General features: G+C 40.3%; 1 protein-coding gene and 1 pseudogene across 15 annotated transcripts in view; both read right to left on the bottom strand.

Annotated features, from left to right (window-relative positions):
- ANKS1B (ankyrin repeat and sterile alpha motif domain containing 1B) overlaps nucleotides 1–27,296 on the bottom strand; it is a 1,017,748-nt gene that overhangs the window by 186,335 nt on the left and 804,117 nt on the right. The gene's annotated exons all lie outside the window — the stretch shown is intronic.
- Nucleotides 15,158–27,296, bottom strand: part of LOC121481352 — a 33,292-nt pseudogene continuing 21,153 nt past the window's right edge.

The raw sequence follows: 27,296 nt of genomic DNA, 5'->3' as shown, positions 1-27,296 counted from the left end.
TTCTCTATGACTTTTTTCAACAGATAACAGAGATAGACTCTTGCCAAATCCCATGAGGAATGATCATTGACTGGAAATCAGCAGGAGTGATAAGCTTTTCTGTGTGTTTTATGCAGAAGCAAAACTGCAGAAATCTCATATTCTACGTCCCATACGTCTCCATCTCATCCCACATCATGCATTTAACAAGTAAAGAGTGTTTATATATTTCAGTCACCTTTTCTCCATCTACAAACTGTAAGAGTATAGAATATTTGTTATATTTGGTTTTCAGTGAAAACAGAATCAATAACAAATTTATTTCATATTCACTCCTAAACATATTTACTGTGTGAATATGGATCAGCAGGGATGGCGTGAGACTGTCACACACGAGCAGGGCTTCTGTGCAGTTCACAAAAACACTTCCAATACTCCCAGGCAAGTCCAAAATGTCATTAAGCTCATATGCTACTGAATTCAGAGCATCACCACCAGTAAAATCAATTGAGATGCTTTCAGAATGTTCAGTTTTCCAGTATCTCTATTTTGACCAAATCTTTTCCTCAATTCCTTCTGTTTGCCTGTTTATCTTATCTGGTTAATTTTGAGAAGTAGACACTAGGTTTATCTATCTATCGCACTTCTCCCGCATTGTGAGGTGACCATGTGGTTGACGTGGGTTTTGATTAGTCTTAGCTAAATCCATTCTGCTTTTTCCATCCCTCTTCCCAGGGAGGCAAAGCATTGCATATCATCCCCCTGACAATAAAGACTGGTTCAATTTGGGCCAATCAGATGCTAGCAGAAGTCTGCTGGGACTTCTAGCTAAAGTGTCTTCACTCTTAAAAGATAATCTCAAAGAGTCATCCTCTATCCTGTCCACCTGCTCTGGCCTGGGCCACCCCAAATTTGTCCTAGAACTTGTGCAACCATTTCGTTTTCAGCCCGATGAAATAACTGACCTAGAAGAATCACAGGGAAGCAGAGCTTCTCCTGACGTCCCCACACACCTCTGAACTTCCAGTTATATGGGACAGTATTTCCTTTTGGTTAAAGCCAGTTTGAGTTGGATTTTCTGTTATATTTACTCATTCATTTTCCAAATAATTATAAACATCTACTGTGTACCAGACACTGTTTTAGGCATTTGGTTTATACTGGAGAACAAAACAAAGGTCCCTGCCCCCTAGTATGAAGAGACAAAAAAGCAAATGATAAAAAATAAGAAACTCAATAAGGATGTCAGAAGGTGATAAGCAGAGAAAGATGAAGGAACCAGGGAGTCACAGGAACAGCAGATCAAAGATGTGAGTAGCCAACTATAATTTTAAGGGTGGTTAGGTTTCACCTCATTGAAAAGGTGCAATGTGAGTACACTCTCATGTGAAGTGAGAATGTGTGATGGATATTTAGGGAAGAAACTTCCCGGCAGAAGCAATGGTCAATGCAAAATTTCCAAGTTGGGAGCTTCCTCCTGGAGTGTGGGAGAAGAAAGACTGCTGTGTCGGCAGTGAGGAACAGGAGGGCAGATGAAGAGGAAGCCCTGTGGGCCTTACAGGCCAATGAAGAAGGATTTTGGCTTTTGCTCCAAGTGAAATGGGGAGCCACTGAAGGGTTTTGAGCAGAAGAGTGGAAACCATCACTCTGGCTGCCATTTTGGGGAATAGACTACCGAGGGGTAAGGAGAGGTGTAGGGAGCCCACAGTCCTACTTCTGGGTGGTGGTGATGGTACTGAGAAGTAGTTTCCATCCTGGATATGCTTTGAAGGCAGGGTCGACAGATTTCCTGACAAAGTATAGGTGGGATGCAAGAGGAAGAAAGCAAGCAGGTCCAAGGATGACTCCACCTGAAAGCAATCTAACTCCTCGTCTCTTAAATTTATCTGGTTTGCTGATTGCCTACTATAAGCAGTAAATGTTATAAACCATAGAGAAGCCCAACAAAACATAGCGTTCACAGGCAAACCAGTAATTCAACATTAAGGGATTTACATTAAAAATAATTTTTTAAAAAAGATTTCTTTGAGAGAGAGAGAGCGAGAGAGCGAGTACGAGCCTGCAGGGAGGGGCAGAGGGAGAGGGAGCAGCCGACTCTCCGCTGAGCAAGAAGCCTGACGCAGGGCTCCATCCCAGGACCCCAGGATCGTGACCGGAGCTGAAGGCATGCAGGCGCCCCTACATTTTCTATCCACCATAGCCCTCACTTAAAAATATTTTTCTTGGCTGCCTTTTAAAAATAAAACTATCCTTTGTCACCTTTGAGAGTTTATTCAGGTAGGAGCGAAGTGGTGACTGGTCTACTCTGTGCAGTAATGTCCTCATCCTTTGCGTGATACACTTTCCTTTTATCTGGAGACTTCTGACACTCATGTGGTGATGATGTCCTTTCCTTGCTGATGGATTCAGCATCTGGATACGGGGTATTGCGACTCCAATTCTGCTGATGCATTGTCCTAATTGTCTGGTTGTTACTGCCTTGTCATGTACCAACCGGTGTGAGATTATTCTTTAGCTCTTCATCTGGAACAGAATAACAGCCTCTATCTTTAGAACTGATACATGCCGAGGATTATTCATGTTTGTAATTACAAATCTTGCAGAAGCACAATTATTACAAACCTTTGGAAATGACATTTTGTCTCACATCACAGGATCTGTTAGCCTTTGGGCTGGTAATGCCTTTTGTTGCTGTAATTTCCCCCTTCACTTCAGTTGTAGTTTAGTAGTTTAGCATTATCTCTCTTCTCTGTATCTTTCTACCCGGCTGTAATGGTTAGGTCTCCTGCTGTTTATCCTTAAATACTTTCCCTTCTGTTTTAATTTTTAGTGGGCTGTTTTCTGTGGTTTCAACCTAGGACACAGCTGTAGCCGCATGTGTTGCACAGTAATAACTCAGATAGGGTTGGTTTACCTCTTGTGAAGAACCAGTGAGGGGAAGAGCTGGAGGCGGGGGGTGGGGGGGTTCATACAAACCCATCATTTTAAGAGAAGAAACTGAAGTGTTAAGTGGTTAAGTGAATCACCTAGCTTCTTTTTTTTTTTTTTTTTTTTAAATCACCTAGCTTCTTATCGTTGGATTATGCTCTGGACTTGTAGGTATGGATATATTCAGGGGTAGATTCTAAGTCCTAGCACCTTGCAATGTAAACTGAGGAACCAGTGATCTGGATGATGGAGCTGAGGATGGGCACGGAAATGACACTGAGTGCTGCTTCTGAGCCAGACACTGTGCTAGATGCTTTGTATCATGGATCACATTAAGATCCACAACAACCTGATAAGGGAGGGGTAATTATGCCCATTTCACCAAAACAACAAACAAAAGAAAATCCACACAAAAAAGAAGCTCTTGGGAGAGTAAGAGATGCAAAGGCACATGGCAAGTGACTCATGTCACTCACCTGCCTGACTTCCCATCCTTTCTCTTTCCTCTACATCAGGAACAGAATAATATATGATATTCTGGAAGGCTGAGGTGCAAGCATGAGCCACTTTTAAGCGGTTGGGAAACCTAAAGCATTTGGAACCATGTGAAGACAGTGCCTCTCGGTGTCTGCTGCTTCCTAGGTGCAGCCACCTGCACTCTTCCGTTCCGAACAAACCAGACCCGGCTAGCCACTGGCACCCACCCACCTACCCAAGAAAACCCAAAGCTAAGAGGTACGAAGTCAAGGAATTTGCTTGATCCTCACATTTTCACTTTTGACTCTTTGAGGTTGTGGTGAGCCTTCTTGGTCCCCAGCACTCCAAAGTGGCTCAGCTTGGCTGCTGAATAAGAAAGCTCGACTCTGCCATAGGGTCCCTTCCCGAAATACCCCAGGAATGCTGGACAGCAGAGGCTTGCTTTAAATCGCCTGCCTTCTTATTCTTTAGCCCTTTGGTCTTTAGCTATTCCGTTGCTTCCGCAGAGCCAGAGAAATGGGCGGGGAAATAATGTAGAGGTCAAGGGTCAGTTAAGGGAATCTACCTATTTCCTGATCCCTGGGGCTTTCTGAATGAGTCACCCTGGAATTGGAGGAGGGTATCCAGTAGAATGCCTCATTCTCAAGAGATAGCCTCTAGGATGCTGAGATTAGCAGTAAGCCCTGAGAAGTCAAGAGCCATGATGATGATGATGATGATGATGATGATGGGGCTGGAAACTATAACTACAAGCACAGTGGGAAGGTTGGGAGTGGGAAAGGCTGAAGGAAGTAATGGTTGTCTTCTAAGAGGGCACGGTGGCCACGTTGTGTGAGAGATGAAGTGAAAGTCACGAATAAAGCTGCACTGAGGTCAGGTTTAAGTGGTTCAGCTCCACAGTGTTCCACCCCATAGTGACATATCAAAGGATCTCTACTAAGGTCTTTAGAAACAGCAGAGTGTCCCATCTGCCTACAAAGGGTTTATAGCCCACAGAAACTTAGATTAGAGATTTCAAAATGACCTCAGTTAGTTAAAATTTCAGATTTTCGAATCCTGCCTCCAAAAGGTCTGAATGTGCCATGGGAATAACCCCAGGTGATTCTAGCAGGGAGCCTCACTGGAAACATCTGGGGTAGGTAATCTCAACTTCTGTAATTGTGGGTTTTTAGATGCCCCTTCTTATGGTGCTTCTGGGGCATCCTTAATTTTGTCTTTTCCAGCTCAGAGATTTCTTAATATGAGTGTCTGGTGCTCATGTATAGAGCTCAAGGGACCCAGGAACCCCCGAAACTGCATGCAGGATTTCACATGTATATGAACTACGTGCAGTCTCCAAGGAACCTACGGTCCCCAGCAGGTGAGAATCACCGCTTCTGCTGCGCTACCCCTCACCTTTCTGCCCTGACTCCCTGGAGCTGGCACGTGGCTTTCCGTCCTGGCCAGTCTTCCTGGCTTCCATGCCCAGTGTATCTATTTTGGAACTTCATATTCAACTCTAAAACACAGATTATTAGGAAAAGAGCGGGGTGAGTTCCATGTTCCTGTTGAAATTAATTTTCGGGGTAAGGAGATGCCTGTGGCGGTTTTCATAGAATACTGCTGTCCTCTGCTTTAATGAGCGACTTAGAAATATCCGTCTATTTTGCTCATCCTACTATCTCCATTCTTTGTCCCCTAAAGCCCACCCTTTTTGCTGAACCACCTTAAGTAGGGTTCCCATTGTGTTACTTTGTTCTAGGTCCTTTGTTGCCCTCATCATGCTTCACTGTCCACAGAACAAAGTCCCGACTCCTTGGCCTGGCATCTGTGCCCTTCACAATCTGTCTCCTGCTGCTCCCCTAATTGTTCCATGTTCCAGGCTAACTGTGCTCCCTGCCATTGTCCAAGCCCTGTCTGTGCTTTCTTCCCCCTGGGCCTGCATGGGATGCCCTTCCTTTCCTCTCCATCTGTCACAGTTTTACCCTAATTCAGGGCCTTCTTCCTCTCTCCCTTAGCCAGAAATTTAGCATCACTTGGACTCGGTTCACTTAGGTCTTATGGCATTTGTAACATATTGATTCATGTTTTATCATTCGCGACTTCTGTTTCTCTTCTTTCTTACCAGATCCGAATCAGGCCCCATGCTGATTTTAACTCTGTATCTGGTGTGCTGCCGTCACAGTACTGAGCATACCACAAGCCCTCGATAAAATCTGGTGAATACGATTTAAAAACCTCGATGTGGTTACTTTAAGTTAGGAAAATAAGTCTGTTTGTCTTTTCTCCTGGTAATCTAAGTTGAGCATAGCTTGAGGATGGCATATAAATTACTTTACTCTTCATGAGTTAGAGAAGGCTTCATTGAAATTTATGATTTAAAAATTTTCTTAATTTCATTTTTTTAATAACACCTGGGAGGCTTACAGTACTGTAGTATTTTTATCCTTTTTGACTGGTGACGAGGCCACAGAGTGGCTAGGATATAAAATGGGCTAGATCTCATGCCTTCTGAAAACACATCAGGAAAAGCCTAGCATTGACTATGCTAAGAAGGGAATACAAATGTATTCAGACATTCCCAAAGTCAACAGTCCTATGGGTCAAAAGGTATGGTTCAGTGTCGACACTACCCTGATAATGGACTTTGAAACTGAAAAATTTCAAAGACAAAAAAATTTTTTTTTTCATTTGTCTTTCTGTTCCTTAAATAAGGACATACCTGTAAGTCTAGTCTTTGGCCCTCTGCTTTCAGCCCTCTCCAGTGTGTGTCTTGGGGGCCTACCCTTGCCTCACTGTTTTCATCATCACCACTTCTGACTTTTCCAGTGTCTTTGTCTGTAGTGATAACTACTCCCCCAATCTCTACCTCAGGGTAATAACAGTTTGCTGGAAGTCTCCATGTGAAGTTCTGCTATCACTTTAAACTTCCAATAGCTAAATCCAAACTCTATTCCTTCACCAAACTTAGCCTCTTTTCAATCATTTGTTTTAATGGCCATTCTATTATTGAGGTTTGAGTCATTGTGGTCTTCAACTTCTTCATTCTTCGTAGTTTATTCGTTGAGTCTTATCAATTCTTCCTTTAAAGTGTTTACCATGTCCACTGGAGGATCTAGAGGCTTTTTGGCAAAGATTGCATCTTTCTTTAGAGCCTTTCACCTTGCACAGATTCTTTTCTTTCTATTTCCATCACTGTATTTCTAAGCCAGTGCATCTGCTGCCTCATCCTTAAACTAGAGTAATAATACTTACCTGATTAATGTTTCTAAAAATGTAAAGTGAATTATGTTACTCTCCTCCCACCTCCAAATTCCATTGGTGTCCATTTGATCATAGGATAAATCCTTTAGTCTGCAGCTTGGCAGACAAAGCCTCCCACAGTATGATCCAACTGATCATCCCATCTGTATTGTCTAATACTCCCCCATAGGAATTCTTTGCACTGTGAAAAGTCTTCTGTTCACTCTCCCAGAATGTATCTTCCGCTGTTTTGCTTTGGTTACTCAGTTTACTTCTTTTTTTCCTCTAGTCTGTTTCTTCTGATCCTTTTCATTCAGGGCCTGATTCCTGTCTCATCTTTTTGAGATGTATTTTCCTAGATATTTAAGTCCGCATCTCGAAAGTTGTTGGGCCCTTTTTTGTTTCTATCTTTGTCACTAAATGTGTTGTCAAATGATGAGCAGCATTGACACTGGCTGGGAGATGGTTGGAGCCATAGAATCTCAGGGCCCCACCTCAGACCTGCTGAATTTTAATCTGTACTTTATAGCAAGATGCCTGAAGGGATTCATGAAGGTTGAGAGACCCTGATCTACTCCACTAAGACATGTAAACAATACTTAGTTATACATTGATTTATATACTTATCTGTACTTCTCAAGATCCTTGAAGTTTATAAATCTGTTTTGTTTCTTTTTTGCATCTCTCTCAAACACAATTTCATGGCAAAGATTGTGCTTAATAAATAAATTTTGATGTCCTTTCCTTGGTTGTCCTATTAAGAAGGGAAAAAACCACAAAACTCATAGAAAGTGAAATAACCTTTGGCTGTTGTTTCCATGAAGAGAAGGTCAGTTCATTCCACCTTTAGTTGGCAAGGAAAGCAGTAACAGGTCTCTCATGTGACGATCTCTTTGTATCCCTATTGCACCTTAGGCACCTCCCATTAAGACAGCTTTCTCTTTGTATTCAGCTTGCAATGTCTTTCTTGCAACCTAGACAGCTATGTCTTAGTCATTCATTCATCAATAACACCTTGCCCATCCGTGGCACATAGTGAATAAATATTTACAGATTTGAATTAATAAATGAATGAATAACTTATTACATGAATACATTATAGAGATTAAATCTAGGCCTCTGCTGGATGTTTCTTACCACAGTGTACGTTTACTATACAGTTACTGTCATGTACTTGAAGAATGTACATTTATCACCATACTTTATACAACAGATAAACTGACAGATTCTCCAAACCAGAGATCTGCTGCTTTGTTTTTACTCAATTGCTACCATATTTCAATTTTTGAGGACTAAAGATGAGAAATATGAAGGTTGAAAGTAGAAGCAGGAATGAAATGCAAGAATCTTATGCGAAGAGTCTCTTATATTCAACTGACAAGGATTTAAAGGGAAACCCAAATAAAAAGAACTGTTCAATTATAAATGTCTCAATATTCACCTGACAAAGTGCTTTCCTCTAACAAGTCTATCAAACAAAAAGAAGGTAAGATAAATGACTATAGAACAAAGTGGTGTATATGTAGCTTGATGGTACATGCTATTTCACAATTTTATTTTATGTCTGAAAAACATACGAAGTTTTGCTGAGCTTAGTAAAGAAATGTCTGCCTTGTGGCCAATGTTGTCCTTAAGTGGAGCAAACAAATCTGAGAACAGAGGGTGTCACTCTAGTCTTTCACAGACGTAAGTTCATAAGAGCCTAAAGAACACAATAGTATTATAGATGCCTTCAGCATGCATTTGTACAGTTCCTTAACTTTTTGCATGGGAATGTGTCTTGTTTCTGCCAAAAGACTGCAAGGAGGGCAGGGACATGTATATTATAATTCTGTCCATAATTAAAACAATGCCCAGCACATACAGCTTCAGTCTATCCGTCCTTCCTTCCAGCAACTATTTATTGACTGATTGAGATGGAATGTGGAGATATTCTACCTGTAGAATAGAATATTCTAGTCAAGTGCTATCATATATACCGGGGGAAAAATTACTCATCAAAGTAAAAATCCTTCTCTTCATGGAACTTCTCTGCATTCTGATGGAACAAAAAGACAATATATAAAATAAATGAAATACAGAATCACTATAGGTACTGTAGGTAAAAATCAGGGAAAGATGTTGGGGAAGTATACTTTTAAATAAGGAGTTAAAGGAGACTCCCCAAAAGAAAGTGAGATTTATGAAAGGATGAGAAGAAGATGAAAGATGTAGCTACCTTGGGAAGGAGTATCCTTCGGAACAGAATGCAAGTACAAGGGGCAAGAGGTAGGCGAATGCTGCTATGAACTGGGAACAGTGAGAAAGGCCTCTTGGGTTTGGAATCCAAGGAGCTTGGGGGGAGAGTAGCAGGAGAGATGAAGTCAGGTCTTCCATCTTAATAGGATCTCTCTGGCGGCTACAGTGAGAAAAGCCTGAGAGGGAGAAGGTGGAGTCAGGAGACCAGTTGAGAGGCCACTGCAGTAATACGGACCGGAGATAATGGTGAATTGTATCAGAGGAGCCGCAGTGGATGAGGTGAGGAGGCACCACGTTTCTGGATATGTGCTGAGGGTACATCCAACAGGATGTGCTGGCATTGGAATTGGAGTTATGAGAGGCAGAGAGACATCGAGGACACAGGCATTCATGATTTTTGGCCTGAGAAACTAGGAAGATGCAGTTTCCCTCAAATGAGATACGGGGATGGCTGCCAGTGAAGTTTTCCAGAGAATATCAGGAATTTAGGGACCCCTGAGTGGCTCAGCGGGTTTAGCACCTGCCTTCGGCCTGGGGTGTGATCCTGGAGTCTCAGGAGTGAGTCCCGCGTCAGGCTCCCTGAATAGAGCCTGCTTCTCCCTCAGCCTGTGTCTCTGCCTCTCTTGCTCTCTGTGTCTCTCATGAATAAATAAATAAAGTTTTTAAAAGAAAAGAATTTAGTTTGAGCCATGTTGAATTTGATGTATGTTTTAGATAAGTGAAGATGTTGAGGAGGCAGCTAGATATTTGTGGAGTGAATGAATAAGCAGGATCTCAGTCAGTGGTTAATGTTCTCTTAGACATGAATCAACATTTCCCCCTCCCAGACCTGACAGAATTCCTGACCACCTGCTGGTCATCTCCCCTCTGATGTTCCTTCAATCCCTCAATATGTCTAAAATGAAACTCATTTTCTTTCTCCCAAACCTGGTGTCCCTCTTTGTGAGTGTAGTAAATGGTACCTCCAGACACTCAAGCATCCCTTCCATTTCCTCATGCCCATGTCTGCTGGTCACCAAACCTTATTAATCCTGCCTTCACGTTGTCTCTAGAATCCATCTCTCCTGTCTTTACTGTTGCTTTTTGCAGCTGGTTTTCATCAATGGAACAGAATAGAGAACACAGAAATGGGCCCTCAACTCTATTGTCAACTAATATTCAACAAAGCAGGAAAGAATATCCACTGGAAAAAGGAGAGTCTATTTGATAAATGGTGTTGGGAAAATTGGACAGCCACATGCAGAAGGATGAAACTGGATCATTCTCTTATACCATACACAAAGATAAACTCAAAATGGATGAAAGATCTAAATGTGAGACAGCAATCCGTCAAAATCCTAGAGGAGGACACAGCCAACACCCTTTTTGAACTTGGCAACAGCAACTTTTTTTTTTTTTTTTTTTTTGGCAACAGCAACTTTTTGCAAGATGCATCTATGAAGGCAAAAGAAACCAAAGCAAAAATAACTATTGGGACTTCATCAGGATAAAACGCTTCTGCACAGCAAAGGAAACAATCAACAAAACTAACAGACAAACTACAGAGTGGGAGAAGGTATTTGCAAATGACAGGAGATAAAGGGCTAGTATCCAAGATCTATAAAGAACTTATGAAACTCAACACCCAAGAAACAAACAAACCAATCATGAAATGCGCAGAAGACATGAACAGCAATTTCACCAAAGAAGACATAAACATGGTCAACAAGCACATGAAAAATGCTCCACATCACTTGCCATCGGGGAAATACAAATAAAAACCACAATGGGATACCACCTCACACCAGTGAGAATGGCTAAAATTAACAAGACAGGAGACAACAAATGTTGGAGAGGATGTGGAGAAAAGGGAACCCTCGTGCACTGTTGGTGGGAATGCAAACTGTACAGCCCCTCTGGAAAACTGTGTGGAGGTTCCTCAAAAAGTTAAAAGTAGAATTGCCCTATGACCCAACAATTGCACTGCTGGGGATTTACCCCAAAGATGCAGATGTAGTGAAACACTGGGACACCTGCACCCCAATGTTCATAATAGCACTGTCCACAATAGCCAAACTGTGGAAGGAGCCCAGATGTCCAGTGACAGATGAATGGATAAAGAAGATGTGGTTCACACATACAATGGAATATTACTCAGCCATTAGAAACGACAAATACCCACCATTTACTTCGACGTGGATGGAACTGGAGGGTATTATGCTGAGTGAAATAAGTCAATTGGAGAAGGACAATCATCATATGATTTCACTCATATGGGGAATATAAGAAATAGTGAAAGGGACCATAAGGGAAAAGAGGGGAACTGAGTGGGGAAAATTAGAGAGGGAGACAAACCATGAGAGACTCCTAACTCTGGGAAACAAACAAAGGATTGTGTGAGGGGAGGTGGATGGGGGGATGACGTAACTGAGGGACAGGCGCTGAGGACATATATAAATATATGAATATATTTATAAGCTAATTTACTCAGGCCCTTGATGGGATGAGCACTGGGTGTTATACTATATGTTGGCAAATCAAACTTCAATAAAAACAAAAAATAAAAAAATAAAAAACCAATTAGGTTTCATCATCTATACCTGGATTATGTCAATCTTCTCTACTTGGTTTCCCAGTCTCTAATTCGTCCTTTACATAGCTCCCATAGTGGTTTTCTAAAATGCAAATGTGGTCATGTCCCCTGTCCACTTAAAAATTTCCCAAAGGCCTCCTTCTTTCTGTCTTTCCTCCTTATTTCTGAATATTCAGAGCTTGGTCTACAGGAATGATCATAATCTGGCCGTACGTCTCTCTCAGATTTATTGTTTCACACACATCACATCACTCCTCTCCATTAGCTACACTGTCCTACCGGTAGTTAATTGATTTGTTCATTTAATGTTCAAATGTATGGAGAGTGCTTCCTGTTACCAGCAGCTGTGTTAAGCTCTGGGGATACAATGTTGGATGTGGCCGACTTAGTTCCTGCTTTCATGGAAGCACACCTTCTCCATTCCCATGCCTTTGCACCTTGACCCCTCTGCTTTGAGTTTATTACTACCTTCCCTTCCCTGCACCTGACTGCCACTCAGAGAACACCAACTTCCCTTTTAAGATTCAGCTCACATCATTTCCTTGTATTAGCACTTTTCTTAACCTCATTGTTTCTTTTAAAAATGTTTCCTTCCTCAAAAGGTACTGAATAACTTAATAGCTCTGGAAGTGAAGATGTCTCTAAATACATCCCAGGTTCAGTTCAGAATGTTGTGTTTTCTATCATACTAGGAGATTACAGTTCAAGGAATAGGATTTTCTTCTTGATTCTAAGAGGCAATAAAGTTTCCTTTTTCTGGATTTGTCCCTCTGTCCTTGGGCTCCACAAATGGGATAAGTAATTGTTCACTTGTCACAGAGTGAGTTGAATCCAAATGCACTGGATGACACATGTAGTGGCTGTTCCAGAATATTTGTATAGTAAAATCTTAAGGGTGCTGGTCTCGTTGGTAAAGGTGCCTGGGAACTTGTCTTAAAGTTGAGTTTGTGTAGCAAGCTCACAATTTTTACTTAAATTAACATACATATATTTGAGCTAGCTTGGTGGGGGGCTGATAAAGATGGGAGTTGAAGGCTCTTTTGAGCCATCCCTTAGTGTTAACCACCGTACAGAAACATGGCAGCATGGCTGCATTATACACAGCTGCCCTGACTTCCTGATCTGCTCTTCTCTGTAGGTCCTACAGAAGGTATACCGCTTGGGAATGAAAACACCTAGGGATTCAGAAATGTGTAAATAGATGGAGGAGGAGGTAGGTAATGAGGATGAGTACCAAGAAAAGTAAAAACCTTCCTCATGTGTCTGTACCCATCACCTAAGAGGTGCTTTAATACAGGAGTGAGCATTTTACTCAGGCTAAGAAATCCTAGAAACTCTGCCCCCAGATTCTATCTATGCCTCTTCTCTCATCTTTCTCTCTTTTTCTGTTTCTCCACCTCCCCACTTCTCTCTGAATGCACACCTATACACATTTAGGTGATTTCAGAAAGCTTCGTTGGGGAATAACTATATTTTATAAATATGCGACAGTACTGAAACCAAGTATTCCAGTAAGAGAGCCTAAAAACTCTTAGTTCCCTTCCTTTCTGACTCACTTGTAGGCTGTACATGGTGGTATGTCTTAGAATGGCGTTTTAAAAATGAATACCTGGTACTTTCTTGCCTTGTCTCTAGCTGATTAGGTAATCAACAACCAAGTTATCACTGTGGAAGCATTTTAAAGAATATGTATAAAGTCACTCAGTGATAAAAACCACAGCCTCCAGGCTGGTACAATAGGGTGAACCCTCCATGATGGCTGCTAGGCCATTTTTGGTCACACATATTTGCTCACACCTGGCACACACAAATCCACACATCTAAACACTTTAACCAGATCAGTCTTTTCTTTTGGGATCATACCCAATATTTAAAGATAATATTTCATCCGTGATTGTCAATCAGGGTTCTAAAATCCTATGAATATATTTATAAGCTAACACCTTAAATAATTTATGAAGGACACCAATCTGCTGTGCAGAAGAACTAGCACAGCCACCGTTAATATTTTTAATTTATTTAAAGAGAAGCCTGTTCTGTTAATACTTAAAATATAGTTACATCTGCATGTAGCTGATTATCAGTTTGTCACAACATTTAAATTTATCAGTGAGACACTTTATAAATTAAAGTCATGTCAGATACAGGACTATTCTGATTATGGAGGCTTATGATTCGATGATGATTATGAGTGCCTTGCTTAATAATTATAATGACTTAATGACTTGGGGTTATACTTTACAACAAAAATTGCACATTTAATAGTATGGGAAGGAATGATATATAGTAAATGGACAAGAAAAAAAGCATCAATCCTAAAGCTTTAAATTAGATTCCTATTGATCTGATGTATGAAATTTCCTTGCTATGTTTTCATGGTGGTCAGTTTCCGTTATTGCACGTTAGTGATCTTGCTGGCTGTGTATAATAGACAGGCTAAATGCCAGAGAATGGGCATACTCAGAGCTCAACACTGAGGACTGGGATTTACTACGGAAATTGCAAATTTCTTCCCTGCCTTTGCCCTATCTCTGTTCAGAAAGCTGAGCTACAGACTCGTGTAATTGCTTCAGGCATGTGTCAAGCTAAAGATGGGGGTGGTCCTGCCTGTTATCTGGTAGAGTCTGGGTGGCATGTACCTAACTTTTCCACAGCCCCTTAGTCAAGATTTAGATGTTTCCTCCGAGGCCAGTCATTTGCACGGTAATATCTATGGAATGATAACATGGACTCTGGAGTCAGATTCATTTTACTCATTCTGTCATTTGAAAGGTATTTATTGAGTGCCTGCAGGCCAGGCATAGTTCTAGATGCTGGTAATACCACAGTGATCCTGCCTCCAAGGCCTTCGCTTGTAACGACTACCTAGGATAGTCTGACTCTACCTGCTAACCTCAGGCAAGATGTCTTACTCTTCTGAATTCCATTCTCCTAATTCGTACCAGATTCATCATAAAGCACCTAACATGGTGCCTGGCACATTGCAAAAGTCAGTTATTTCTTTTTTCTTTTTCTTTTTTTAAATTTTAGAAATATTATACTTTATTGAATTCTAGAGCAGCTAAATCTACCATCTGTGTTCACCAGTAAGAATGGAAGGAATATAGGAAGGGTAAAGTACAAGTCTACACTATGCTGGAACTGCTGTAGCCACTCTGCACCTTTAGTACACAATAATGATCCATTCTTGTTCAAAACAACAAGAAGTGATTTCTCTTGGGATTCTGAAGTGAATTTATTCACACTGATTGTGCCCTCTGCTTTAGGAAGGTTCTGACTTCACCCTTTTCCCATCCTCTAAAGCTTGACTTTGTACTATAGCAATCCACCCTAAAGGACAGAGAAGGCTGGGACTCTGGGAGCATGAGCCACACTAGCCCACACTAAGAAGTTCACTCAGTTATGCTCTAATGAAAGAAGGAGGTTCCTCCTTTTCCTTTTCACAGAGCTTGTGCCTTTGTCCTCTTTCAGCTTAAATTCTTTCTACAGATTCATCCCAGATGAGAAAAAGATGGTTTTTGGATAATAAGCACCTCTGCTATCAAAAAAATATAAGAAGAGATGAAGACTTTTACCTCAAAACAGAATCACTGCAGTGCATTCCAGACCAGTCCTCAGCAAAGCAAACCCTTGTGCAAGGCCACTGCAGCCCCTAGTTTGCCCACAGGCGTAGAGGACACTTGAAAGCTCATAAAAGGAACCCTGACCTGAACAGACTACATTTGATAATGAGAACAATATATTTCTCCACTGATATATAATACTGTGTAATGCACGGAAAAATTCAGGATGGACTTTGGAGTAAGAGCACAATTTGTAACATAACATCATTTTTGGATTACCTCTTCCCATCACCCTTGCTCCACTCTGAGACTCTTCACCACCCCTGGTGTAGCCAATACATACTGAGGATGTAACAAGACAAGGAAACAGTGTCACAAGCCACCTTGGAGCCATCTGTATGCAGTTCAGCCCAGCTTTACCCTTACTTTCTTTCAATACAGACTCCATTACAATTTGAACCATCTGCAAAGAGTGCAAACAAAACTAAGAAGTATCTCTCTATGATTAAAATATTTTAAAGTCTTCAGAAACTTTCCAGATATACCTTTGATGGAGCTCCCTAGCCACCACTAGAACCCATCCTCTGCTCCTGTGAGTCCTGCCAGACTTGTTTAATGGATGCTCAGTTTTGGTTTTCCTCCTTATTCTTCTTCCTGTTCCTCTTCCTCATCATCATCTTCATCATGGCAGTATATAATTTCCTGGGGGCCAGTGAGAAGAGGTTGAGGGGTTTAATCTCACTAATCGACCGGGTCAACTGGTGCCGCTTATAGTCGGTATCTTTGAAATCAGCTGATGTGCGGTTCCAGGTGGCAAGAGGGGACTCCATCTCATTGATATCTACATGTGTGTGTTCCACCATTGATTCATGAGGCATCAAGACATGAGCAGCTCTGAAGAGGTAGCTGAATGGATAATACAGCAGGTTGATGAAAGATGCTGCATAGAGATCAGCATATTGCATCACCTGACTGGCAAAGAGGGTCTGTTGGGAGCCACTGTGAAACTGGCTTCCCATCATCCCATAGCACATGTCCATGTCATGAGTTACTTTCTTAATACGTCTCTGAATGGAACTAATGTCTGGGCGCTCATTGCTGCTGCTGTCAAGATGCTTGTAGAGTTCAGCCAAGAAAATATCCAAGCTCTGAAGCTCTTCGAAAAGTGCACTCTTAATAGTCCAGACATGCAGCTCCTGTGCAAGTTCAGGAATCACCAAGAAAGTTCGCCACCCTTGCCATTTCTTTGATTTTAAAATGCCTCCAAAAGACCCGGGATTGAATCCCACGTCAGGCTCCCGGTGCATGGAGCCTGCTTCTCCCTCTGCCTGTGTCTCTGCCTCTCTTTCTTTTTGTGTGTGACTATCATAAATAATAAATAAAACTTAAAAAAAATAAATAAAATGCCTCCAAAAATGTGATCTCCAATATACTAAATATCTTTGCCCTTGGCTCCCAAGAGATCACAGACTGTATCTGATGAACCTCCTGAGTAGACGATGCCATGCTGTAAGGGCTCTGTGTAGGTACCAATTTTCAGCTTGCCAGTTTTAGTATCCACCTGACACAGTACAGTGCCTTCTCCAAAAGAGTGGCTTCTGTGCATCCACCAAAATCGGTCAAAGTAGGACTGCCATGGTCGATGGGAACTCCCAGGCTTGGGGCCATGTGGGAAATCAAACAGGTAAGTCATAATTTTATCTGTATATTTATAGTTACTGTTGGTGGCAAGAAACACTTTCCCTACTTCTTTCATTCGGCTCAAAAGCAAAGGCAGTTTTCCATCTCTGACTACATACTTCTCAAGATTTTCAACTGTCTTTTCCTTAAAGGAACCCTTGTAATGAACCCAGTCGACAGCATCTCTTACATCCTGGAACATACTTCGGTAAGACATGAAGAGGTCCCCCATCTTTAAATCCTGTTTCACAGCTGGTATATCTAGGACAATTAGTAAAAAAATCTACAAGGCAGGCCAATAGGTAGGTCTCTGGTAGGTTGAATAGTGTGTTCAAAATGTAAAATCTTTCAGTTTTTATCATCTCGCTGGATAAATTTATTTGGATACTGCTCTCTAGTTTCTGGTCCTCTTATGAAGTTAAATCCATGTGCACAGACCAAAAGATTTCCATATGCACCAACTTTCAAAAGATTTCCATATAGTGTATCAAAAACAAGTCCCCTGGTAGGGAATGTAGAATCATAAGCAAAGCTGAGCAGTTCCTGAGGGTAGCCAAAAAAAACCTAATCTCTCCACAGTAAGCTCAAAGCCAAGAGAAAAGTCAGTGATTTCTATTCCCTACCACATATTAATTGGTTGTGAATGTGATCTATCATCTGAAATGACTCTGACTCTATGCTTTTTAGTCTAGTCTGAGTGTCACAATACAGTAATGGCCATGCAAGAACGGGAATATTATTACTGTCTTCCTAATAAAGTTTTGCCTTTCAGGAAACACACATGAAATGAATATCTCAAGCCCCTTTCCCTTTAGGGCACTGAAAGTAAAATGAGAAGACAGTTTCTCTAAGAGCTATGTGCACACCGTATGAGACACAAAAATGGAAACAGAAAAAAATCAGGATGATATTTTGTTTAAATGTTAAGCAGTAGTATTAAAGGCCTTGGGCCAGAAAATTTTAGGGTAGAATCATCTTTATGTTAGAAGAGGTCTCATCTTGTCATTGAGAGAATCTGAGGAAAGGACAAGAGAACCAAATGTTTGGTTATGAAAATCTAACACTCGAGCTGTGTGATGCTCCCTAATATCTGAGTTAGTTGCATCGAAACTATGAGGCACTTTTGACTGTTGTAATCACGGCCTTAAACTGCTCACCTAAATTGCATACCCTTTTATCAAAATACCCGGAAACCTGTCCGGGCTGGCGGTTGGTTACTGGCCTACACCAAGCTGTCCCAGGGAGCGCTGATTTGTTTTCCTGTGTTAGTAGTTGGACTCACCTGAAAGACAGTGGGGGCAAGTGGAGGTGGGGTGGGCATCACCACACTCTGTCCCCTGGACACTAAGGGTGCGGTGAGCTCTGAAGGCTATACAAGAGGACATTTTTTGGAAAACAGGAGGTGGCACCAGAGAGCTTATGGTGGAAAGTATAGGAGGTGCTGCTCAGGCTGTGTTCCAAAGACGCTCAAGAAAATAAGCTGATTATAAAAGGAAACCTGACACTATTAACAGTCTCATTGGGTTCAGAGCACAGTTGGACGAATCACCTAAAAAAGTGATAAAAGCTAACCCAAACCAACTAAATGAGTTATCTCTGGGGCTGGGATCCAGCAGTGATCTTTTAAAAAAAAAGTTCCCCCAGATAATTCTGATGTACCCAGAGGTGAAAACCATTGCCGAAAGGCCTGTATTTCTCATGGTAATTTCTCTATTTCTCAACCTAAAACTGCCCTTAAAAAGAAAGGTTTTTGTTTTTGTTTTTGTTTTTTTAGAAAGTTTGAACATAAAATCATAGAACTTTACTGACATGGCTGAAAGAAAGAAGATGGTATTCCTCATTTGACTTTAAATTTGTGTTTCCTCAGACTATTACCGCCTGGGCATTGGTAGAAATGCAAATTATCAGGGCCCCACCCCAAACCTGCTGAATCAGATACTTGGGGAGTGAAACCCAGCAATCTGTGTTTTCATAAGCCCTCCAAGGTGATTCTGCTGCTCATTCGAGTTTGAGAACCACTGTTCTGGATAAGTCATGACAGGTAAAAAAAAAAAAAAAAAAAAACAGGAAGGCAGTTAGGCTGAAACTAGTCAGGTTGGAAGTCCACTGTGGTTCCCTTTTGTGCTTACAGAGAAGAATTCAAAACATATTCCTCATTCCCATAGAGCCTCTGAAAGGGGAGAGGATCTAATTTTACAACTTTATCTCCCTCAAACCTCCTAGGAAAGAATCATAGTCCTCTTGGTTCCAACTGGGTCATATGATTTTAAACGAAATGCAGAGACTAATGATGGAAAGCTGTCTGCCCACCAGAAAGAACAGTTGGCCCTTGTACCTAGGGGGCGAAATCAATGGGGGAGGATAGGGCTTTTTGAGCCAGAAAGAATAACCTAAAAATAAAAAAGAAAAGAAAATCATTAAAACTGAACTTCGATTTATTTTTTTTCCTTTTACTTCATGAAAAGCAACGTGGTATTTTTTGTTTGTTTTTTTGTTTTTTTTTTGGGGGGGGGGACTCTGCACTTATATGTTAATAAAACTGAATAATGTCCCTTGCACTAAGTTTTTCAGTACGAGATGAGAACTGCATAAGAACATGTTCTAATGATGCGTTGGTTTTCTCACAGTAACACCCAACCCCCAGAACGTTCTCCAGCAGCACCCACACTCTCCTGTCCTAGTGAATAAACCTGGAACAGAGCTGAAAATCTGAGCAGCTGCCACCTGGATGGTGAAGGATCTGCCTGTAAATTGTAGCCTGGCTCTGCTGCTGACTTCGATGGGAGTGTTGGGAAGTCACTTATCTTCTCTGGCCTTCAATTTTCTCAAGCAGAAAATGACAGAAACCACCCAGATGAAGTGAAATGTCAAAGTGATCTGGGCGGAGGGCCAGGTGCCACAGCCTCCAGCAGGGAAAAGAAAACTGCACAGGCTCATAGTGTCACCTCCTGGTAAATGGGCAGAATGAAATTTAAACTGAAACACTGAGAAGTTTAATTACCAGATGTGGACTAAACCCTTTGTGCTCTTTTTTTTTTTTTTTTTTTTGGTTATTTTAATTGTCTTTTCTTCCCCATGCTCATATACTCTGCAAATTTACTGCCTTCACCAACCAATAAACAAAGTAAGCCAAATGAACCATTATAGATGAATCATATTATGTAAATAAGTAGAGAACCTCGACCAAATCCCAGACGATTGATTTTGTGGAACAGAAATATCTTTTTTGCTTACTTTTTAAGTTCATTTGATGAAAAAGAAATACCGCATGGGATCATTATTTTAAACACAAATTGCATTTAAGAGGAAGTGCCTGGTAAACCTTCTGGGGATGTAAATAAGCTACTAATTTCATTTGACTAAAGGCTGTGAAATGCATTTCTGGGAATTATTGAGCAGAGACATGATTCCGGTGCTTTTTAAGACAGACTTCACTGGGCTTGGGGAGAAAAATGGAATCCTATTCATTGTACCTGTTATACTGAAGCTCCTTAATGACACAGGCTTATTTTATCTGACTATATAGCCAGCTTTTCTGGATTTACAAAAGATGAGATTTGGGGAAAGAAAATGAGAAACAATGAGACATTCATGTAGGCACCTAACTAGCAATTTGAAATTGGTATTCAGACCATCTGATCTTTACATCTCTTCCTTGGCTCAGTCTTGTTCCACCCTCTGAAAGTTTCCCGGGTACTATTCACACATTACTCTGTTCAATCCGGTCACTACTGTGTTCAATCATTGCCCTGTTTCTCTAATGGAAATATGCTTTCAAGATCAGTGACAACTGTTTTCAACATATATTTTGGTTTTTTTTTTCCATTTCCTCATACGAGTTCCATCATTTTCTTTTTCACTCTATTTTTCTTTAGTCACTTTCTTTATGTGTTAGTTTTATTTTCATGTTTTTATTCGGGTCCTTGCTTTTCTTCATGACACCTCTCTTACTCTTAATGTTATTCTCTAGAATGCTGTTAGATTTTCTATCTTTCTTTTTTATATATACCAACAATTGTGGCATACAAAGGGCCCTGGAAAGTTGCCGCTATCAGGCTGGTTTGGCACCTGGGAGGCACTCAGTCAGTTTCTGTTCAGTGACTGCCTGGATAAATGAAAATAGAAATGACACCTTTTTAAAAAGATTTATTTATTTATTTGAGAGAGAGAAAGCATCGGACTCTCTCTCTCTCTCTCTCTCTCTTTTTTTTAGCATCGGACTCTTGATCTCAGCTTAGTTCTTAATCTCAGGATCATGAGTTCAAGGCTCGTGTTGGACTCAATGCTGGGCATGGAGCCTAATAAAAAACAAAAATTTCCTTTTTAGATATGTATTTAGTATAGAAATGCAGTCAGTGCCTGGATGACTCCATTGTTGAACTTCTGACTCTTGATTTCAGCTCAAGGTTGTGGAATTGAACCTTGTGTTGGGCTCTGTGCTTAGGATAAAGTCTGCTTGAAATTCTCTCTCTCCCTCTCCCTCTGCTCCTCCTCACACTGTGCTCTTTCCCTCAAATAAATAAATAAGTAATATATAAAAAAAGGAAATCCAACTGATTTTCATATCTTGATTTTGTGTCCTGAAACTGCTAAATTCATTAATTCAATAATTTTTTTGTGTGAAGTTGTTAAGGTTTTCTACATATAAAGTCATCTCATCTGCAAACACAGATAATTTTACCTCTTCCTTTCTGATTTGGATGTCTTTCATTTCCTTTTCTTGACTAATTGTCCTGGCTAGAACTCCCAGTATTATGTTGAATAGAAGTGGCAAGAATGGGCATCCTGTCTTTGCTCTAGATCTTAGAGGCAGAGCTTCATTTTTCATTGAGTAAAGATGTTAGCTCTGTGCTTTTCATCTATGACCTTTATTGTATTGAGGTAAATTCCTTCAATTTAACTATATCAATCAAAAAAAATCTGGTTTGTGTAGATCAAAATTGAATCTATATACTACAGCAGGGAATAGGTGTGCCCAGATTTTAACATGAGAGGTAAGAAACTTGGAACTCCACTTATGGGTAGGAAGTGAGCACATAAGAAAATCACCAGTTAGGATGTAAGTTCCTCAGGGAGCAAATGTTTTCATCAGTTTCATTCTCTGCTATGTGCCTAATGACTCGAACAGTTCCTGGTACAGAAGGGGTGCCCAATACATATATAAGGAATGACTAAGAATGGGTTGCCTTTTATGTGTGACTCATGATCTGTCACCACTTCCTGAAAGATGACCCATTACTGATAAGACACCATTTCTGGACACTACGACAACTGCCATAGCTTAAGGTTAATTTAACTTAACCATAGTAAGGTTAATTTAAACTCCATAGACGTCTAGGGGTTGGGTTTCAAAAGATCTGTTAACCTCCTGAAATTATAAATACTATATAATATGTGGATATAGTAAACATATATCCTATGTTTCTGGGGAGAAATCCCACAGATTTCTTAATATTCTCAAAAGAGAGTGTGATCCAACATTTTCAGAACCACCATGTGTGACAGTTATCTCCACACTGAAAGAACAACTAGGAAATCCTGACAAACAGAAACTTTGGTCAGACAGACTTGGGTTGAAATTTCAACTCTGCCCCTTGCTGGCTGGGTGGTCTTGGTTAAGTTTTAAAATCTTCCTTAGCTTCAATTTCCTTATCATGAAATGGGGATGATAATGACAAATCTCTAGACATAGCAGTGGAACCTGACCTTGAACCCAAATCTTTGTCTCTAAAGCCCATATTTTTGACAATTACTGTCCTGCTGTCATTAAATGAGATAATTATTATGAAAGTACCTGTTGTGCAGTAGGCACCCACTAAATATTTGTTAAAGTAAAAACAAAAAAAGACAAACAACTGAAAAGGAAAAGTCAGCCTAGAAATTCCTCTTTGAAAAAAAAAAGAGATTCCTCTTTGTCTGACTTCATATTCAAATTAAAAATATGTTTGTTATTGTTATTATAAAATCAACTCCAAAATTTGAGGGAAAGAGAAGATATTACCTGTTGTAGGTTTGGATAAGTATGGAGTAAGGAGATTCCAGTGAGTCTTCTGACATTGAATGGGATAACTAGACTCACCTAACATCAAATGAAGGGTTGTGTGAGTCCTCTAGAATTAAAAAAATATATTTATTCATCACACACACACACACACACACACACACACACACACACACAGAGGCAGAGACACAGGCAGAAGGAGAAGCAGGCTCCATGAAGGAAGCCTGATGTGGGACTTGATCCCAGGACCCCAGGATCACGCCCTGAGCCAAAAGCAGACGCTTCACTATGGAGCCACCCAGGCATTCCGAGTCCTCTAGATTTTAATGGCAGAGTCTCCTTCTGGATCATCTACTCTTAGATATACAGGACTCCCATTTCACTAGAGTCCAGTATGAAACAGGATGTTTCTGTATTAGTCATGGTTGTCCTTCTGCCTGAACAATGGCTAAAGAACAAGCAATCATGGAACATAGATCTAGCTGCTGTCCATTCAGAGAAGGGGAATGATTCAGTGACTCAACGGAGAGAAGGATGCCTGGTTCTGAGTCTTTTCATTGTAGTTAGGAACAGATATATGGCTCAGGTATTAGCTGTTTCATTGCATTACACTGATAAGTGACAAATGATAGGAATTAGGTTTGCTTACAGTGCAATAGTAATCTTATTCATTGCTTTTGACTTTTTCCTCAAACCTCTTATGGTTTTGAGATGTGTTTATTTAATTGGGCTGGAGAATGAATGATCCCATCTATGTTCCTGAATCAGATTTGAGCAGTTTTCATTAAGTGGCTAATCTGTGTCTCGCCCATTCTTTTTTTCATTTAAGCTTCATAACAACATGGTAAGGTTGACTGTATCATGATCTCCATCTATCAAATAAAGAATCAGAGGCTCAGAGAAGTTACCAAGTTGAGAACATTGCCCAACTTCATAGAGTTAGTAAATGGTGAAGCTAAGAAGTGAACCCAAGGTTTCTGAGTCTACTTTCTATTATGTTTTACTAGGCTGTGCATTAGTGTAACAGGATGGTATTTTAAAAATGGCATTCTGACAGCCAGAAGAAGATCAAAACAAATACTAAAGATTGTATTATTAGAAATGGAAGTTTGGGCTTGCCAAGAAATGTCTTTAATGCGTTGTAATAGGAAGGCTGATATTTAGCTGAACACAAGTGTCTCTTAAATCATCTGCTCCTAAAATGCAGTCTAGGTGCTTCTTGTAACCTGCTCTGGTGATCCTAATGAAGTTTAGATCTTTTTCAGCACCCACAGAGAACAGAGTAAAATTGAAAATTAAGGGGAACCTGAATTTCCTTTTTAATTTTATAAAGCAAATTCTGGTCACAAGTAAAAGTTTAAAACAGATATGAAAATTTCTTGGCACTCATTTATTTTGTCTGATAACATGGACATCTATAAAACACCTAAGATTTGTATAGAGCAAAAGTGAGGGGGAATTTAACTTTTATTGGGTGCCTAAGATTAACCAGTCATGCTCACATACTTTACGTCTTTAAATCTTGAGAAAATCCTGTAAGTTGGGTAATACTAGATTCATTAGAAAAAAACAAAAAGCAAACAAATTAAAAAGAACAGATTCAGAAGATTAAACAATTTACTGAAAGCTGCACAGTTGAGACATGGCAAAGGTAAGATTTGAACCTAGATCATGTGTTTTTCATTTTATGATCTTGCCCCATAGATAAGAGCCACATAAGGTGATATGAGCAGTACAGAATGTACCCAAAAGTTATCCATTGGTTGAAACAACTCACTGCAAACCAGTTATGGAATGTTGGAGATAGAGAACAGATAGAGAACATTTATAGATTATGTAGTTCAAACTTTCAATTTTATAGGTGAGAAAGATATATCTTAACTCTGAGTTATTAACTCAGAGAAGTTAAGAATACTGTCTAAGATCACAGAGGGAGGGCAAGTATCTATCTTCTAGATCACAGCTCAGTGCAGTTTGTGTTAGATCAGTATGGGCAACAGATAGGAACATGAGCCTTAGAGCTACACTAACTCATATTCGAATTCTGGGTGATTGGGCAAAGTTACCCAATCTCTTTTGATCTCAGTTTATCCAACTAAAATATGAAAATAATAGTATTTCATGGGATTAAATAAATGAGTTAATACTTGCAAAGTATTAATCAGTGCTCGCCCCATAATAAATACTTAATAAGTATTAAGTGTGACTATTCTTATCTCATCTCTCAAGGCCCACACCCACTATAGAAGTGTGTAGAGTGGTTAAACTAAAGGCGAAATAATATAGATAGTATAAAAAGGGAAACTTTTCTTTAAAATCGTCATGAAGTACCTCCCTGGAGAGATGGCAAGAGATAGTTCACAACTGATGAAGTAAATTCCATAAAGACTCAGCACCTCAGAATTCATGAGGGTGGAGGTCTAGGTGGGCCTCACAGGCTGATCCCAATTGGAGATGCTCAGGAACCACAGAGTGTGACTGGCAGCCACCCTGACCAACTGTGGCAGGAGCTAAAGAGAACATCCTGAACAAAGCTTCTTCCTCTCTCTCTCTGTTCCTCCATCCCTCCTTGCCTTCCTTCCTGCTTTCTTTCCTGCCTTCCATTCACTAAATGTTTTCTGAGTGACTAGTGTGTGCTGGGCACTGGAATAATGTTCACAAAACAAAGTCTCTACCCTCATGGAACTTACTTTCAAGTGGGAGAGACAGAGGATGAACCAAGACACACGTAAGTAATTTAGTGAAAAGGGCTATGAGGGATATAAAACGGTGCTATTTTTTTTTTTTAAGATAGGGTGATCTCCTCTCTCTGAGGAAATGGCATTTGAGCAGAGACCTGAATGAAGCGAAAGAATCAGTAACTTTCTGGAGAAAGAATATTCCGGACTGAAGGGAAAGCCAAGCAAACCTAAACCTCTAGTGGGAAAGATGAATGTAATTTTCAGAATAGAAAGAAGGTTAGTATGGTTATAGCAGAGAGAGCAGGGAGTGTAGACAGGAGCCGGATCACCTGGTACCTGCAGATGGAGGTATGGCCTAAACAGCAGGGAAACTTCACAAACAATAGGGAAGTCCACCAACTGTGTGTGCTTGGGGGTCATGTGAGTTGCACTTCCAAAGTATGTCACTGATAACTGCTTCTTTGTAGAAATAAATGAAGGGTAGATACTTCACAAAAGAATATAAATTAGCCAGCTTCTATTTGCCTAACGTGAAAGATAATTGAAGCCATATAAGAAAAAAGGAGGAAGTGGGTTTGACATACTCCACCTGCCTGACATTCATATCATGTTGGTAATGTGTTAAACATATTACACGATTGGGTGCTGTTTAATTCAAGCTGAGGAACTTACTCCAAAAGCAGCAGCCTATGGGATATGAGTGGGGGATAAGGGTTGTGGCAGGGCAGGAATGCATTCAGACAGGCACTTCCCAGGAGCATAGTTACTGGACTGGGCATCCTGAGATTAGAGAGCTCATGACTGGAGGTCCTTGGGAAAAGAGATACTTGAGTCTCCTTGGATTTTTTTTTCCACTTTATTTCAGAAGATGTAACAAAGCCTAGATGCTTAGGCTAACCCTTTTAGTGAAAGACCATAAGGATCTTGTCTAGGCAGGGGTTTTTGAGTCAAAGAAGAACAAGTATGAAAAAGGCTAAAATTTAGCCTGGCTTGGTGCTCTTTCTTTTGCAGTTACAAAGATAATGATTGAATATACCCACCAAATTGTTGGTGTTGGGAGAGGAGAAGTGACAGTGGGAAAGTCTTACATAAAGAAAACTCACAGTCAAGTAGACACATTTCTATTAAATAAAGATTGGAGAACACACTTTAACCAAGTGCCACAAAATTTCACTAGTTAAAAAATGCACTCAGCTTTTAGAGGTGTCAACAATTCCAAACTTCAAGTTAATTACAAAGCTGTAGTGATCAAAACAGCATGGTACTAGTACAAAAAATAGACACATAGATCAATAGAACAAAATAGAAAACCCAGAAATGAACCCATAATTATATGGTCAATTAACCTTCAACAAAGCAGGAAAGAATATCCAATGGGAAAAAGACCATCTCTTCAACAAATGGTGTTGGAAAAACTGGACAGCAACATGCAAAAGAATGAAACTGGTCCATTTTCTTAAAAATAAGTTCAAAATATACCAATACCAAGGAAATACAAACGATTTTAAAAACATATTATGAATAGCTATATGCCAATAAATTAGGCAATCTAGAAGAAATGGATGCATTTCTGGAAAACCACAAACTACCAAAACTGGAACAGGAAGAAATAGAAAACCTGAACAGGCCAATAACCAGGGAGGAAATTGAAGCAGTCATCAAAAACCTCCCAAGACACAAAGGTCCAGGGCCAGATGGCTTCCCTGGGGAATTCTATCAAACGTTTAAAGAAGAAACCATACCTATTCTACTAAAGCTGTTCAGAAAGATAAAAAGAGATGGAATACTTCCAAACTTGCTTTATGAGGCCAGCATCACCTTAATTCCAAAACCAGACAAAGACCCCACCAAAAAGGAGAATAATAGACCAATATCCCTGATGAACATGGATGCAAAAATTCTCAACAAGATACTAGCCAATAGGATACAACAGTACATTAAGAAGATTATTCACC

The sequence above is a fragment of the Vulpes lagopus genome, chromosome 23, assembly GCF_018345385.1.
Source record: "Vulpes lagopus strain Blue_001 chromosome 23, ASM1834538v1, whole genome shotgun sequence".
NCBI lineage: Eukaryota > Metazoa > Chordata > Mammalia > Carnivora > Canidae > Vulpes > Vulpes lagopus.
Note: the sequence above shows the minus strand (reverse complement) of the source record. Positions and strands in the feature narration are given on the sequence as shown.